We start from the raw sequence: 18,494 nt of genomic DNA on the forward strand, positions 1-18,494 counted from the left end.
TTGTGAAGACATCTTTAATCAAACTACTACTCGAGATCCCGACGGAAAACTAAGAGTTTTTCTCGCAAAGAGAGAGTTTATGATTGAAAGATTAGGTAATTCGAAGCGGGCAGCCACGAAACGTTTTCTAGCTTTGGAAAACAGATTGAAAACTAATCTTGAGGTGAAAGCTCTTTACACAGCTTTTATTCATGAATACCAGTTGATGGGACACATGCGTGAGGTACACGAGGTCGAAGATGAACCTGCAGTCTGTTACTACCTGCCACATCAACCGGTGATGAAACCCAGCAGTACAACTACAAAACTCAGAGTGGTGTTCGATGCTTCTTGCTCCACCAGCTCTGGAGTTTCTCTAAATGATATCCTGATGGTAGGACCAGTCGTCCAGGACGATTTAATAGCAATCCTATTGAGATTTCGTATCCACAAGTACGCGATAGTTGGAGACATTGAAAAGATGTATCGCATGGTAAACGTTCATGAGAAAGATCAGCCGCTACAACGGATTCTGTGGAGAGAATCCAGCGAAGAACCGCTCCGCACGTACCAGTTAACTACAGTAACCTACGGAACATCTTCTGCACCGTATTTAGCAACGCGATGCTTGCTGAAATGTGCTGAGGATGGAAAATCTTCGCATCCAGACGCAGCAGTCATTATAAAAAAGAATTTTTACGTCGACGACATGCTAGCGGGAGCGCATACTATTGATGAAGGGAAAAGCATGTGCAAATCAACTGTAGAGCTGTTGAACTCTTATGGATTTTGCCTGAGGAAGTTGAACAGCAACCATCCCGACTTGCTACGTGAACTTCCAGCACATTTATGTGACAAGAAAGATTTCTTGGATGTACAGACCGGAAATAGTACCATACAAACCCTCGGACTTACTTGGGAACCAGCACAGGATTTGTTTTGGTTTAAGCTACCAGTTTGGAAACCTGTTTTTCCGGTTACATTTCGCCTTGTCTTGTCTGATACTGCGCGTTTGTTTGATCCCTACGGTTTCGCAGGTCCAGTTATAGTCCAAGCAAAGATGTTTCTCCAAGAACTTTGGAAGGAAAAGTATTCTTGGGACGAACCATTAAAAGATGAGCATCAGCAATTTTGGCTGGAGTTTAGGGACAAATTAAATGGTCTAGATGGAGTATCTATTCCTCGATGGATCGCATTCCGCAAGGACGTGATTGCATGCGAGATTCACGGATTCTGCGATGCCTCTGAAAAGGCTTACGGAGCTGCGATTTATTTACGAAACACAACCAAGGACGGAGAGGTTACTATTCGGCTGGTGACTGCCAAATCCAAAGTAGCTCCTCTGGATGATGTTAAAGGGAAAAAACGGAAGCAAACAATACCTCGACTTGAGCTCTCAGCAGCCGTTCTTCTGTCACATGTGTACGAAACAGTTCAAAACAGTCTGGAGATCGGTGCTAAGGCTTATTTTTGGACGGACTCTACCATTGTAAAATGTTGGCTTTCAGCACACCCTTCAAGATGGAATGTGTTTGTAGCGAATCGTGTCTCAGAGATTCAGCACATCACTCGTGACGGTATTTGGAATCATGTTCCAGGTATCGAGAACCCCGCAGACATTATATCCCGAGGGCTCACACCTGCGCAATTGGCCCAAAGTTCACTTTGGTGGAATGGTCCAGAATGGTTGGCGAAGGATTCTAAAAGCTGGCCACAGAGCTCGCCAAATGAGCAGCAATTCGATTCAGTTTTGTTGGAAGAAAAACCTTTAGTCTGTGCGGCTCTGCAGATCTTGTCACACAGTGAAATTTTTGGACTTAAGGAATCACTCCTGGGTCTCGTGCGATTGACCGCCTGGATGCGTCGTTTTGCCTTCAATTGTCGACATAAGGATCCCAACGAACATCGAATTGGAGTATTGAAAAGTGAGGAGCATAAAGAAGCATTGCTGTGTTTAGTAAAAATAGCCCAATCGGAAAGTTTCCCTGTTGATATAGCGGACCTCGTAGCGAAAAATGAAGTGAAGTCTTCATCGAGAATACTTCCATTTCATCCAATTATGAAAGATGGGGTTTTATGCGTAGGCGGGCGGCTTAGAAATGCTGCGATTCCCGAGGAGCGAAAGCACCCGATGCTGTTAGATAACAAACATCCTTTGACAAAGCTAGTATTTGTGGACTATCATCATAGACTTCTTCATGGTGGACCACAACTGATGATGGCGAGTGTTCGAGAACGCTTTTGGCCGATTGCAGCTCGGAATTTAGCCAGAGAAGTTGTGCACAGTTGTGTAAGATGCTTTAGAGCGAGACCACGTGTTCATGAACAATTGATGGGAGATTTACCTATGGAACGCGTATCGCCGGCCCCAGTATTCCAGCGAGTTGGTGTGGACTATTGTGGTCCTTTTGAAATCAAAGCTATCCATCGGAAAGGAGCTATGAATAGATGCTACGTATGCGTATTCGTGTGTCTCGTCGTGAAAGCTGTTCACGTGGAAGTCGTAGCAGATCTTTCCACCGGTGCATTTGTAGCAGCATTTAGGAGGTTTACAAGCAGACGTGGGAGGCCCGTACTTGTCATGTGCGACAATGGCACCAACTTTGTAGGAGCTCGTCGAGAGCTGAATGAATTACATCGTTTGTTTACTGCCGAGCAATTTCGAAACTCTGTAGTTACAGAAGCCGCCAGTGAGGGCATCGAGTTTAAGTTCATCCCTCCCAGATCACCGAATTTTGGTGGATTGTGGGAGTCTGCAGTAAAATCAATCAAAACACACATGCGCAGAGTCATTGGAAGATATGTACTGAGACCCGATGAATTCCACACTGTAGTAGTTCAGATAGAAGCATGCCTGAACTCCAGACCTCTCACACCGATATCCAATGATTCAGAAGATTTAGAAGTGCTCACTCCAGGACATTTCATAATACATCGATCGTTGCAAGCAGTGCCAGATCCAAATCTTCTGCATCTTCCAGAAAATCGTCTGAATAGGTGGCAACAAGTTCAAGCGATCAACCAGTTGATTTGGAAGCGTTGGTCGACCGATTACCTGTCACAGCTTCAAAGCCGGAACAAATGGACGAGGCAAAGATCCAACCTGCACATTGGAACAATGGTTCTGCTCAAAGAGGACAACTTGCCTCCTCTAGAATGGAAACTAGGACGCGTTACTAACATCCAGCCTGGTTCAGATGGAAACATCCGTGTAGTTACAGTCCGCACGCAATATGGAGAGTTCACGAGAGGTATCTCCAAGATTTGCATTCTTCCCATCCGAGACAATCAGCCATCTGAAAATCCACGCGAGCATCATTAAGCCACCAACGTCGAAAACATTCCTGGGCACCCGTTTTTAAAATAAGTATTTTCCGCCCCCATGAGGGGCACTATTGGCACTGGCGGCATATTAGCCGTATCTGCCAGGGGGCCAAACCTCAAGTTATGTACAAACCCACCTGTTTGTCTGCGGAACCTAAAATAGTTTCTTTCCGCCAGGGTTGTACACCACACCACATTGTTCGTCCAGGATTGTCGACAAATAAAGGATTCTGCTGCTCATCGTTCTGTCCCATCATCTGTATCATCCGGTCCTGTTTTTTCAAACAAAATAAAATAAGTATCTTACGCCCCCATGAGGGGCTTTATTGGCACTGGCAGCGTATCAGCTGCATTCGCCAGGGGGCCAATTTCTAAGTTACGTGCTACCCTATCCATTTGTTTGTGGAACCTACAGAAGTTTTTCTCCACCAGGGTTCTTTATCATATCATTTGTCGAAGATGTCCAGACCAGACCATGGAACCCGTTGAGACCGTAGTTTCTTCATCAGATAAGTATGCCCCCAGTAGGGGCGCAATTGGCTAAAAGCGGCAGTCAGCCGTTAATGCCAGGGGGCGATAACATAGTTACGTTTTCCACAACCACATGAAGCATGGAGAAATTGTCGTATAATTCTCATCAACAGGGCTCCGAGTCATCTGGTCAGCACGTTCACCATCCGTTCGAAGGTTATCATCATTAAGAGCAAAAGTATTTTAGCCCCATATAGGGCATATTGGCAGCTAGCGACATTCTTGGTCGTAATTGCCAGGGGCAGAACCCTAAGTTAAGTTTTTTTTGATTCACCTTTGGACAATGCTCAATCAGACTACTCTGATTTATAGGAACATCGCACTTGGAACATCATCTCACTTTTCGACTGCTGGGACACTAAAGTATCTTCAGCCCCCGCGAGGGGCGCACTCTGGTTTTGACGAAATTATATTTCGTTGATGCCTGGGGGCCACAGCGCAAGTTATGTTGCAACCACTATATAGCCATTTCAGAATCAAACGTTTACGTCTCCAGCAGGAAAACATTTCTACACCAGGATCATCTCACTTCCGAGTACAACGAGTTAATGGTAGCGTGTGTAATGTCGAGCCGATGGTAGTATCCAGAAGTCTACAACATCTTCATAGAGACGAGATCCAAGATGTCGATGCCGGAAAAGAGGAACCCGAGCAGGCCACATTTTCTGTATATTTAATGTTAAATTTCATGTTGAGTGAACTCAAGGCGGGCGGTATGTTTGCGCCAAATAGCAACAACAACAGAAAATCCAATATTGTAAATCAGGTCAGCCACAAGCAGCATCAATAACCATCCCCAGCCGCACGCATCTACAGTGGTCAGAACCAACTGTGCGTGTATGCAAATAGAATGACCGATGACCGAACGTAGGTACTCGATCGACAATTACGAGTAGTTGATAGCAGCGAGTTGGTAGCGAGACAAAAGAAAATTGTTTTGGTGACCCGTGTCGTGCGGTCATATCGTTTAGCGAGCGTAGCAAATACAGTCCACTTTTGTGTTAAGATCGAAGTTAAGCGTTTTTGAATTGAGTGTTGAAAATAAATGTTCCCCCGTGATCGTATCCCACTCTAAGTGCCGTGTTTATTAATTATAGTTTCGAACTAAGTACGTCAGGGAACTTCGCGGCCTTCCGAATCAGCAGCTTTGGGGATTGGCCTCAACAGTCATTTTTGTCATTTTTGTCATTTTTGTCATTTTTGTCATTTTTGTCATTTTTGTCATTTTTGTCATTTTTGTCATTTTTGTCATTTTTGTCATTTTTGTCATTTTTGTCATTTTTGTCATTTTTGTCATTTTTGTCATTTTTGTCATTTTTGTCATTTTTGTCATTTTTGTCATTTTTGTCATTTTTGTCATTTTTGTCATTTTTGTCATTTTTGTCATTTTTGTCATTTTTGTCATTTTTGTCATTTTTGTCATTTTTGTCATTTTTGTCATTTTTGTCATTTTTGTCATTTTTGTCATTTTTGTAATTTTTGTCATTTTTGTCATTTTTGTCATTTTTGTCATTTTTGTCATTTTTGTCATTTTTGTCATTTTCGTCATTTTTGTCATTTTTGTCATTTTTGTCATTTTTGTCATTTTTGTATTTTTTGTAATTTTTGTCATTTTTGTTATTTTTGTCGTTTTTGTCACTTTTATCATATTTGTCATTTTTAACATTTTTGTCATTTTTGTCATTTTTGTCGTTTTTGTCATTTTTTTAATTTTTGTCATTTTTGTCATTTTTGTCATTTTTGTCATTTTTGTTATTTTTGTCATTTTTGTCATTTTTGTCATTTTTGTCATTTTTGTCACTTTTATCATATTTGTCATTTTTAACATTTTTATCATTTTTGTCATTTTTGTCATTTTTGTCATTTTTGTCGTTGATGTCATTTTTGTCATTTTTGTCATTTTTGTCAATTTTTGTCAATTTTGTCATTTTTGTCATTTTTGTCATTTTTGTCATTTTTGTCATTTTTGTCATTTTCGTCATTTAGCATTTTTTTGTTATTTTTGACACATTTTTTTTTTTGCAATTTTCGAAAATTTTGTAATGTTTGCCATTTTTGTAATTTCTTTCAGGTTGAAAGTTTTTGTTATTTTTGTCAGTTTTGTCAGGTTTGTCATTATTGTTTTTTTTGTCATTTTTATCGGACTACAAGCTCAATTTTCCGCAACCGACTGATGGTGATATGTGTGTTTTCCAATGACACGCGTTTGCCTCCAATCGATCGGAACCATCGAGAGCTGGTAATTACGAATTTGTTGACTGTTCAGTGTGGTTTCCCCAAAATTAGCAACCCAGAGAATTAAATGGAAAGGCTTCCAGCTTGTTGATCTGCGGTTTGTTCGAATCTGGTAAGAACGTTGCACAACAAAGCGGTGGTGTAAAAATAGGGATTTAGGTTCGAGACGCAAACCACAACAAACTCAAATGGCAATTTGAGGTTGACCGTTTTTAACCCGCAAGTTTTGAAAGTGGAACAAGTCATGTTGCAATAAATGCTGAGTTCGCAATTTCAATCAATCGATAAAGACTGAATATTTTTGTTTTTTTTTTTTTTTAATATTTTTTACCTAAAACTCTTTTTTAAATGAAGAAAATAAACTAGACCCAATTTTTCATCCCTTCCCTAGAAACTCCGACTCCGCATCGAACTACGTGGACCGGGTGCGCATCCGTGACTCGTCCAGCTCATTCGGCGGACCGGGCCGAGGATCCGGGTGGCGTCAAAAGTCCCTCTCGAATATAGATCTGCCGACGAGCTACCGGGGCATCGCGGGTGGAGTAGCCGGAACCGGTGGCCTCGTGGGGGCTGGTCAGTTTCGCTACCGCGACTATGACTCAGGTCTGTACGATCTGTATTCGCGCATAGACAACCGCCGGGAGGAGTACGACGATCTGTACGGCGTCAATCCGAAGGCGTCCCGTGCAGCGAGCATCGCTAGCAGCAGCAACAGCAAACAGCATCGGCAGAAGAAGAGCGGCAGCGATCAACATCACCACAACCATCAGCAGGGCCAAGGGCAGCAGCAGCAGGATCATCACCATCAGCAAGATCGCGATCAGGAGCGCTCGGGTCGGCAGAAACACCACCATCATCACCATCATCGCCATCAGGAGTTTTACAACCCGGACAGCAACGAAGCCTGCAGTTTGCGAAGAACGCGCAGCCTAGCGGTGATTCGGGAAGAATCGTACAACGATCTACATCTGCACGGACGAGGCGGACGACGATCGCAACTCATCCCGAGAGCTAAACTAATCGATCGCAATTTCTTCAAAGAGCGGTAACCTCTCTTTTCCAGTTTCTATTGTTCTCCTATCTCTTATTAACTTCCTCTCTCTCGATCCCAGGTTCAACTTCATCTACGATAACGTCGAAAACGGGGACCAAGCGGAGAACGAATCTAATTACTCGCTGACGAAGCGCTTCAACGCTCAAGGTCAACCCTTTCCGTGGCACACGGACAAGAGCGACTTGGACAGCATCGATTCGTCGATATTCAAGCACTCGTTGCATCAACAGAACAGCTTCGACGGGAGTCGGCAGAATTCGGTGCGCAGCGGAGACTCGACAAAGTTCGTGTCCAAGGTAGAAGTGCACAGCAACTACTCGGGAGCGTCCAAGTCGGAAACGAGCATCGAAGCCGATCTCAAGCATCTCGATGATATCTCGATAAAAGAGGATACACCTCGTGCCCAGAGCAAAACAAGCACCCTCGAAACGATCAAAAACAGATACCCGTTGGAAAAGTTTAAGGTTAAGGAAGAGGAAGAAAGCGGAATCACAATTATCGAAATCAAAGACAGTCACGTCTCGAATAAAAGTTCCAGTGTAATCTCATACGACTCGATCTACTTGTCCTCGGAGAGTGACGATAAGGAAGCGCTCGATGAACTACTGCCGGATGTACGATTGTCCGACGATGGAGATCTGATTGATATAAAAATCGAAGACTACGACGAACTGTTCAAGGAAACAGACCTAGAGAAGACCGAAAGCACTATCGATACACTGTACGGTCAAGTCACGAAACCCAAACCAAAGATTGTAGGAGTAGAACCAAAGATCCAACCAAACGATTCGCTTAAACGTTACATCAAAAATACTAGTCGTGGCACCATCGAGCGTCTGTCGCTCATTTCGAACCTGAAGCTACGCCAAGACTTTGTCGATCGAACGCAGAACCAACTCGAAGACAGCGATTACCAATACAATTCACTGCCGGACGCAGCCGACATCAGCAAGATCCTCCGCAATTCGGAGCGAATAGATGCGAAACTTCGTCGCATTTGTGACGATCAGTCTGGTCGCACTACTCGCGCTGAAAGCGAGCAGTTCGATTCCCTTCCTCGGTTAGATAAGTCCAGTATCAATATTAACCAGTCGCTTTCGGACGAGGAAGCTTCGCTGGAAGAATCGGACAAAGGAGCACCATCTATTGAGGTTGTTGAAACGCCAACCAGAGAAGTTCTTAGCCACGCATCCTCCAAAGTCTACCTCAAAGACTTCGGACTCGAACTCGATTACGAAAACTCTGTGATCACTAATAGCGACCAGGATAGCGACATAACGATCGTCGCTCCACAGGAAGTTCCAGCGATTACAGTCACACCGGCAATTGTCGTGACACCGATTGACAAATCTACGTTTACACGCAAGCAATCGGTAGTGTCAAACGGCAGCGAACGAGCGGCTCGAACAGAACTCGTCGAGTATTCGACCTTCGCTAGTACAGCGGGTAAACAAACAACCAACAAAATCAACTTCGAAAGCAAGGAAAAGCCTAAAACTAAAAAGGAAGCTATCACTGATATCAAAACTAAACTTAAGCCCATTCCGGTGGTGGTAGAACAGCAACCGAAACTTCCTGTTGCCTTAGCTCCAACTGTCAAACTCGGTGGAAAGAAAGTGATCGTCGATGAGGTAGCAGCAAAAGCCGCCAAACGTGAGAAAGAGTTAGAAAAGACCGTTAAGCCTAAAGAAATAGCAGAAGCGATACCAAAGAAAAGTGTAGAAGTACTACCGAAGAAAGAGGAATCCAAACCACAACCGATTCCCATAAAAACCATCAAACCACCGGATCCCAAACCGCCGGAAATTCAAAAGGAAGGCAGCCCCAAGGTAGATCATTCGAGTCTTTTCAAGGAAACAAACCCCTTCAAAGAGCAAGCCAGACGAGAGGTCAAAAACCGCATGGTAGATCGCCCCCTCTTCAAAGGAGTGCGTCGCTTCAACAGTACCGAGAACATCTACACTTCGGCACCTATCATCGTGACAAAGACCTTCAACAACTTCATCAAAACCAATGAAGTGAAGACCAAATCGTTCGATTCTTTGATTGTGGAAAGCAACAACGAGCTGAAGCAGCAACAGAAAAAGATGCCACGCCCGCAAGTTATCCAGATCGTGGATTCCAAACAAACCGTAGTTCAGCAACCGAAGCCAGAGTTCGGATTGAACCGAATGGCCAGCAAAAGCACCGAAGATGGAAAGCTGGTGAGGAAAGAATTCCTGCACAAAGTGGACTCGGTCCGAAGCTACTGGTCCAAGATGATGGATGAATCAGAAACCCGGGATGAGCGAGAAGACCAAGTCGACTCCGGGAGTTCTTCTACGGGGACTAACGAGCTACTTAAACACGAAAACGAGCAGCCCCCAAAGACAAACGGGAGTTCTGAGCCCTTTCAATTGCCCCAATCCCAACAACAGCACCATCAGAAACACGAATGTGCTAAAAGATCCACCAATAAGCAGAACTCCTCCCGCAACAAGTACTCCACCTACCAGCTGGATGAAGGAACCGACTGTCACAGCTTTAGTCCAACGGTGGAGATCATTGAACTGGACGGACAGAAACAAGCCGCCCTGGTGAAACCCAAAAACGTGCACGATCTGGACTTTGACCACGTGCGCTACAAGGTCATGAAATCGGAAATGTTTCAAAAAAACTTGCTGGTGAACCATCGAAAAGCGGCTCAATTCGATGGTTTGATGCAGTACCTACAAGATTACAGCTTTCAGGAATTGCTCGCAAACAATAACGTTGTAATCATTGAGCCGGTCCGAACCAAGATCGAAAAGATCTCGGCCGACAAACCGGGCGGGGGTCCGGGCCAGAACAGCCCGACGACCTGCAAGATCACTGTCGGGGCGCTCTCGAACGGAACGGAAAACCAGAAGCGTGGTTCGGGTTTGAAGACGCACTTTTTCTACCATCCAATCCGGGTCAACAAGGAGCTGCTGGACGAGGAACTGCCGAGCCCGGATACGGTGCGGAACGTGCGGAAGTTCTTCGAGGGTACCCTGAGGCTAGGGACCGCAGCGGCCAACAAGCATGCCTACGAAGACGCCAAAGCTAGCGGAGGTAAGTAACCTGCCTCAGGTTGGAACGAATTGCGAATTCTTCCTTTGTCAGCAATCCGGGCCCTGGAAATTCATTTATTACAAGCATTAGCAAAAATCCGCAGGTCGTGGCGTAGAGGATAGCCTTCAAGTCTTCTAAGCAAGCGAACATAAGATCGAATCCCGGTATACGGCATACATAGAACACCTTCTGTGGGTTGGTGGTTTTAGCATTTGTAAGATATCCTCGAAAGATGTACGCTTAGAATTAAGAGGAATCTCTTCGAAGAAACATCAAGTTTCATTGAGATCCTGTATGTGTTTGTGTTCGTTTTTCAAAAAAAAAAAAAAAAATATTATAAGGATTGATACCAAAGTAACATGAAAACAACACCAAAATGGTGTTAAAACGATACAACAACAAAAAAATCAGCAAGGATTAAAATAAATCGCATATTGCTTGAAAAATACACCATAGACGGCTTTCGCGCCAGCTCGACACAGTATCTGTCATGACCCTCTCAGAATCGAATGAAAATTTGTGTGTGTATAGTCCTCACATATTTAAGGCACTTGACATACTAAGTTTTCCCAAAAAAGATCAAGACTAACATTTGAAAAGGGCTAAAATTTTTAAAACAATTTTTTGTTTGCTCTAAAATAACAATTCCTACACAAATGTGATCTACGGGAGAGTTTAAGAAATGATTGAATTTTTTAGAAAAAAAAATTGTCAAAAAATATTTTAAAATCCTACACTGAGGAAAATGCAATTAATAATCTAAAACTCTATTGAAAAAAAAAAACGTGATCTCAGAATTGGATGATTTTTTTTTCAACTTGTGCATATTTTGGGGAAAAAACATTTTCAGAATAAGATGATTTTTTTTAAGCTTGTGCATATTAAAGGGAAAAAAGTTTTTCTAACAAAAACTTTTTCATGTTTATTGAAATCTTACACTGAAAAAAATGCAAAATAAAAACTAAAAGTCATTTTTTAAAATGATTACGATGAATCCGGAGCCCCCCATCCATCTACAATCATTGCGATAATATGTTATAAATTAGATCTTATTTTTAAATATGCCCAGAGTCTATGGATTACTATAATGATCTGCGTTTTATCATTATACACCCAAAAAAATTGTCTTTTGTTGTTCATTAAAAAACTTAAAAAAGTTTTTATTAGAAAAACTTTTTTTCTAAAGAGTGCTCATTTTGCGATGTTTTGAAGAGTTGTAGCCCACATTATTCCCCACCACCAAAAAAAATCATTAAATTCAATTCAACAATCAATTCAACGAAGCTGTTTTTGAACATAAGATTGGAATTCTACACTGAAATAAAATAACATGATTTTTCCTTCAAATATGCACAAGTTGCAATGTTTTGACAACTTGTAGGCCTTATTATTACTCGGCTTAGAAAAAAAAATATCATCAAATTCTTAATTGACATTTTGTAGGAAGTTGAGTTAAAGCTTTTTGAAATGCATTTTTCACAGTGTATAATTTAAAAAAAGCATTTTTTTTTCTAAAAATTCAATCATTTTCCCAAAACTCTCTCATAATCCACACTTGTGTAGGGGTTGCAATTTTCGAACGAAAAATGTAGTTTGAAAGGTTTGACCATATGTGCATATTCAAGGGAAAAAAGTTTTTCCTAATATGATGAAATTTTTTTTTAAATTGTGCATGTTTAAGGAAAAAAAGTTTTTCTAACAAAAACTTTTTCATGTTTTTTTTTTTAAATCATGTTATTTATTTTTTCAGTGTTGATTTCCAACATTTAATTCAAAAACTGATTCGTAGAATTGATTGTACTGTTTTTGAAGAAATATGAGCTTCGATTGTAATAATTGATGGTAAAAGATTATCGAAATCCTACACTGAGAAAAATGCAATTTAAAATCTGAAACTCAATTGAAAAAAAAAACGCCATCTCAAAATTTGATGAAATTTTTTTTCAAACTTGTGCAAATTTGAGGGAAAAATAACAATTCCTACACAAATTTGGTCTACGGGAGACTTTTAAAAATAATTATATTTTTAGAAAAAAAAATTGACAAAAAATATTTTAAACTCCTACCCTGAAAAAACTGCAATTTAAAATCTGAAACTCAACTGAAAAAAAACGCGATCTCAGAATCAGATGAAATTTTTTTTCAACTTGTGCATATTAAGGGGAAAAAAGGTTTTCAGAATATTAAGGAATTTTTTTTCAACTTGTGCATAATTAAGGGAAAAAAGTTTTTCTAACAAAAACTTTTTCAGGTTTTTTTTTTGGAAATCATGTTATTTATTTTTTCAGTGTAGATTTCCAACATTTAATTCAAAAACTGATTCGTAGAATTGATTGTACTGTTTTTAAAGAAATATGAGCTTCGATTGTAATAATTGATGGTAAAAGTTTATCGAAATCCTACACTGAGAAAAATGCAATTTAAAATCTGAAACTCAATTGAAAAAAAAACGCCATCTCAAAATTTGATGAAATTTTTTTTTTCAAACTTGTGCATATTAAAGGGGAAAATAACAATTCCTACACAAATTTGGTCCACGGGAGAGTTTTAGAAATGATTAACTTTTTAGAAAAAAAAAATTGACAAAAAATATTTTAAACTCCTACACTGAGAAAAATGCTATTTAAAATCTAAAACTCTATTGAAAAAATACGCGATTTCAGAATCAGATGAAATTTTTTTTCAACTTGTAAATATTAAGGGGAAAAAAGGTTTTCAGAATAAGATGGATTTTTTTTTAACTTGTGCATATTTAATGAAAAAAAGTTTTTCTAAAAAAAACTTTTTTATGTTCTTTTTGGAAAATCATGTTTTTTTATTTTTTCAGTGTAGATTTCCAACATTTAATTCAAAAACTGATTCGTTTTTGAAGAAATATGAGCTTCGATTGTATTAATTGATGGTAAAAGATTATCGAAATCCTACACTGAGAAAAATGCAATTTAAAATCTGAAACTCAATTGAAAAAAAAAACGTCATCTAAAAGTTTGATGAAATTTTTTTTCAAACTTGGGCATATTCAAGGGAAAAAGTTTTTCAAAATAAGATGAAATTTTTTTTCAACTTGTGCATATTTAATGGAAAAAAGAAATATGAGCTTCGATTGTAATGATTGACGGTAAAAGTTTATCGAAATCCTACGCTGAAAAATGCTGCGATAATATGTTTAATGTTAGTTCTTATTTTTAAATACGCCCAGAGTCAGTGCATTACTATAATGATCTGCTTCTAATTAAGTTTTATCATTATGTACCAATAAAAGAGTTTTTGTAAGAAAAACTATTTTTCCTTAAGAGTGCTCACTTTGCGATGTTTTGAAGGGTTGAAGACCACATTATTCCCCACCACCAAAAACAATCATCGAATTCTGAGATGGCAATTTTTTTTTAACCGACTTTAAGTTTTAAGTTTGCTTTTTTTCAGTGCAGGATTTCCAAATACTTTTACTATCAATTATTACAATCGAAGCTCTTATTTTCTTTTAAACCAGTACAATCAGTATAACGAAGCAGTTTTTGAATTAAATGTTGGAAATCTACACTGAAAAAAATACATGATTTTTTTTCATAAATGTGTTTTGCTTGCTAAAATATGAATAATTTAAAATTACCAAAACTTTCTTCTACAATTTGTTTTTTATTGTTTAACGGATAAATTGAGCATAAGTTTCCTTTTTTTGGACGTAGCAATTGGCGTTGAAGACCAAAAATATGAAAAAAGGGTGCGAAATAAGAATAGGACTACTTGTGTTTTTCAACAAAAACAAGATCATTTCTAAAAATTTACTGTTTAAAAGTGAATAATAATGCTTCTACGAGTTATTTGAATAGATGATTGCATTTAAAGGAGTGCAGGCTTAGGAAAAAAATTCATCAAATTCTGAGATGGCATTTTTTGGGAAATTAAGTTTAAGTTTTTGAAATGCATTTTTCTCAGTGTAGGATAAAAAAAAATTATTATTTTTTTCTAAAAATTCAATCATGTTTTCATAACTCTCTCATAAACCACACTTGTGTAGGAATTGAAATTTTCGAACAAAAAATGTTTATAACATTTTTGCCAGAAAAATTTGACCCTTTTCAAATGTTAGTCCGGATAATTTTTGGGAAAAATAAGTATGCCAAGTTGTTTTACTAGGTAAAATCTTTATACCCACCAAATTTCATTGAATTCTGAGATGGTCATGCCAACTTTGTGTCGATTTGGCGTGAAATCCGTCCATGAAAGTAATGTGAAATAAAAAGACAAAAACTTGAAAAATGATAAAATGGATAAAAATTGCAAAAGATAAATTACAACAAGCAAAAAATCCTAGCGACTTACTTGGATGATTCCCCATTGAAAACCAGCGCAACCATTTACTACACCGAATGGCATTCTGACGAACTGGTAGTGCGAATTCATTATTGTGGAGTAAGCTGGCCACGTTCGAATGTTCTCTGTTACAGGTCGTAGTCGACGGTCATGTCCAACGTGATAAAGTACTCACTCCCGGCCAACTAACTCAAATATCACAAGAGCATAGACATGGGAAACCTATCTTCAACCGTTTTGAGAACTCTTCGGATTTTTTCCAAAGAACGATAAATATGCTGTACTTCTATGTAGTCCAGCTCTGAGTGACAATAGAAGAATTTGTAATTTGTTTCGGCTTTAGTTTGTACCTTACATATGTGATATCCCCTTACGAATTGATATAAAGTTCCCCTCGCAGGTATCCGTAAGTGGGACTCAGCCAGCCTATCCAGCGGGGTCTCGAGTGGAGATTTGAGCTCGCCGTGCGAATGTGGCGAAACCGAAATCGACGGGTACGGCTCGGGCGGTGAAGAGAATCTGATCGGAGACGACGAACTGGAGTCCCACTACGTTAGCCAGGATGTGCTGGAGAAGATACGGGAGTGCGGATCGACGGTGACCTACTACGGGGGTCGAGTGGTGGATAAGAAGGGCGAGCATGTCAGCACCATGACCAAGGCCATCATGAAGGAGATCCGAGGTCAGGAGCGCAAAACCTGTCAGGTGTGTCAACCGCATGGGTGCCGCAGCTCGATCACCGGAGAACCTGGCCAGTTTCGTCGCATCAGTTCCGAGGCCCAGAAGTTGGATGGTTTAGGTAATGCTACCGGCATAGTTGTAGTTTTGGGGAAGCATTTTTCCAATGACAAGTTGGACAACTTCCGCCTAGATTCCTATCAACCTGGTAACTTCTATGACACAATCACTGTGCCGTATTACAGACAATGATGCGCTTCCTCATTGCGCCAGCAACGACGCCAAGCCATATTGTCTGTGAATGTACTTTCGAGTGACTGTTAGGTAGATCTGTATGCTTCTGTATCCCGTATTATTACCTACTTCTATAGGTAGGATCCTAACCTAAACGCCAGTGATTGTAGCGTAGAGCGAACGTTAAACGAAGGTAATTTCTAAATTTGAGGAAACTTGTTAAATGTGCTATGTGTCATGTAATAAACACCGTTGTCAATGTTTTGGTTGAGGTAGTACAAATGTGTCATTGCAAGCAGTGTGCAGCTATCTAACAGTCATCGAGGTATCATGCTTTAAGAATTCATAGTGGCTTCTTTTGCACTTTCATTATGTGTCTTTGCACTAAAATGTTCCTAAAGATAATCACACAAATTTACCCTTTTGCAGGAGTCAAGTTCAAGTTAGTCAAATCGAACAGCTGTAGCAGTCGTCTGGAGCTTGCTGGGACAGGAAAAACACCTCCAGACCTGTTGAAAAATCATCGCAACATAAGCAATACGGAACGTCCTCAACATCCAAAACCACAGGAAATTGAAAACGTAACCGAGTTCAAACCAATCGAAGTACCACCACCCCCGACCATTATCGAACCGGAAGAATCCGTTCGTGATCTCGTCAATCGATTGGAAAGTAACACTCTGAGCGTTCGCAGCAAACCACGCATCATCGAGTCGAAGTGCATCGAGAAAACCGATGAAGCTAAGATTGAACAGCCTCCAATCACAATCAACCAACAAGCTCCTACTGCAGTCAAAATAACACCGGTAGATCAACCGACAGTAACGGTCAACAATCATATATCTGTCCCGGCGCAGTTGCTCATTCCTCCACTCGCGAAAGGCCAAAAACAACCAAATTCCGCCTCCGACCGACCTCCGAAGGTCCGTCGCAACAAGAACGTCGATCTGGCTCTGGCTCACACAATCCAGAAAGCCACCAACAAACCTGCCAAAGAGAAGGAGAATCAAGCACGCAAATCCTCTCTCGCCATGAACGGCACTGGCAACGAGAACAACACCTCCTCAGACTCAAACCACCCATCAACCACAACGAGCAAAACGGTCACCTTTAGTTTGAACAACCACCAGAAGCGGGACCACGAGGACGAGGACGAAGACGGCGACGGCGACGAAGACGACGAGAACAACAATAGCAAACTCGGCAACCAAAACAACAAGGAACACCACACCAAATCATCGGTGGAATCTCGTGAAAATCTCAAGCCGAGCATCATTGCGGAGCAGCGCAAATCGGACGAACTGACCTCGCCGAAGCTCGTCAACTGGAGCTCCCTGGGAAAGTTTGACGAGCGCCAGTACATCACCAACGATAAGAAGCTGATCGAGAAGCGCAAGTTTGACGACATGGAGTTCGAGGAGTTCGAGGTATTTGACCCGAGCAGTCCGATGTATCAGCAGCAGCAACAGCAACTGCAACAGCAGCAGCAGCAGCAGCAACAGCAACAACAGAACGATTGTTATGATAGTTTGAATGGCAGTGACAAGTAGGGAACAATGGTATTCGAAAGAAAGAGAGTGAGAGACGAACGAGAGGGGAAAAAAAACGTCCGGTATAATTATTCCAATAGTATTATGTTGTACTTATTATATATAGTTTAGAAATAATATATTTACTGTTAGCAAAAGTGGGTTGTTGATTTATTTAGATGACAATATTCCTTCTTCTGAATTTCCAACCTGATGCTGGTAAATAGAACTTGTTTGAGGGCTTCTTTTAGCACTGATATCGAATAAGAATATATATGAAATGAGATGAATCACATTAGTTCAAATAACTCAGAATAAATTATTTGAAGACGTGTCCAATTAACTTGGATTTTCCCATTCCTCACTACAATTTTTTCATTCTTGAATCCTAAAGTTTAAAGTTGAGTCTGTTGGAACCGGTTTAATTGCATCGCAACTTATTTACAATCTAGAAAATCATTTTCAAACAAATTAACAGCAAATCGATTGGGGAAGATAACAGTTTCTCATATTGTCAGTATCGTTTGAATTTACAAATGAGTCAGTGTTTCAGTTTGCTGTGCTCGACTTTTGTTTTGATGATTCATAGTGATAAGTTTAGAGATGGATATATCCGTTGATCGTTTCATTCAGGTTTGAAAATGCGTAAAATTGTACCTTCTGGCAACCCTGAAGAAGTACACTTTGAAATTGCATGGCTTGGCTTGATTGACTACTCACTTCAACCTCAATCATTGAACTCGAAATGCTTGATCAACTGTTTTCAAAGTATAAAAAATCTCATAACAATTTCGTCTATTATTCTCACCATTTTTTTCACATGTTTGACACCGCCAAATGCATTCCAAATCGCAGGCGTTAATGGTGTGTAGAATAGGACCGAGAAAACATTTTTCTTAAAAAACTTGTTATACGTTCCGTATACATTATAGAATGATCGCATAAAACTCGCAAAAACAGCATTTACCTACCATAGTAGAGGCTATAAGTGTACATACAAAATTGGAACTACTGGCGGCGATAAGAAATATACGAATTGGATGCTATTCGACACTTAATTCGTACATACCTTCTGAAAGAATGCTAGAGAGCACATGTTTTTGCTCTCAACGCATTTAAATCGTTGTCAGCGACAATATTTTCTGCTTCTCTGACTGATTGGACCATTCTAATTTAGAGCAATCTGGTTGTCGCAGAGAGAACAACGAGGCGAATTTCTCACTTCAAGCCCGCGCGGTAGAGCAAATTGAGCGAAATCGTCTTGAGGATCTGCGAACATGACGGACTTTTCATCATCTCCGATTAAAACTGACTTTAAGTAAATATTTGTACGACTATTCAGTATCGTTGTTAACAACTTGAATTATCATTTCTAATGCGATTTTATGTTTGCTGGGAAATGAATCAAACAAGCGATCAAAATTAATAGCGGCTAAAACGATGAACGATATAGACACTCGATGAGACTACCCGCAAACTATGAACCGGCTCGAAGGACCAAATGTGATATCGGGGGAAAACTTGGGATACACGAACTCCGGATA

At 40.3% G+C, this 18,494-nt stretch overlaps 1 protein-coding gene across 2 annotated transcripts in view; it reads right to left on the reverse strand.

The window, feature by feature from the left end:
• LOC129757329 (calcium uniporter protein, mitochondrial) overlaps nt 1–18,494 on the reverse strand; it is a 480,797-nt gene that overhangs the window by 322,126 nt on the left and 140,177 nt on the right. The gene's annotated exons all lie outside the window — the stretch shown is intronic.

The sequence above is a fragment of the Uranotaenia lowii genome, chromosome 3 (assembly GCF_029784155.1).
Source record: "Uranotaenia lowii strain MFRU-FL chromosome 3, ASM2978415v1, whole genome shotgun sequence".
NCBI lineage: Eukaryota > Metazoa > Arthropoda > Insecta > Diptera > Culicidae > Uranotaenia > Uranotaenia lowii.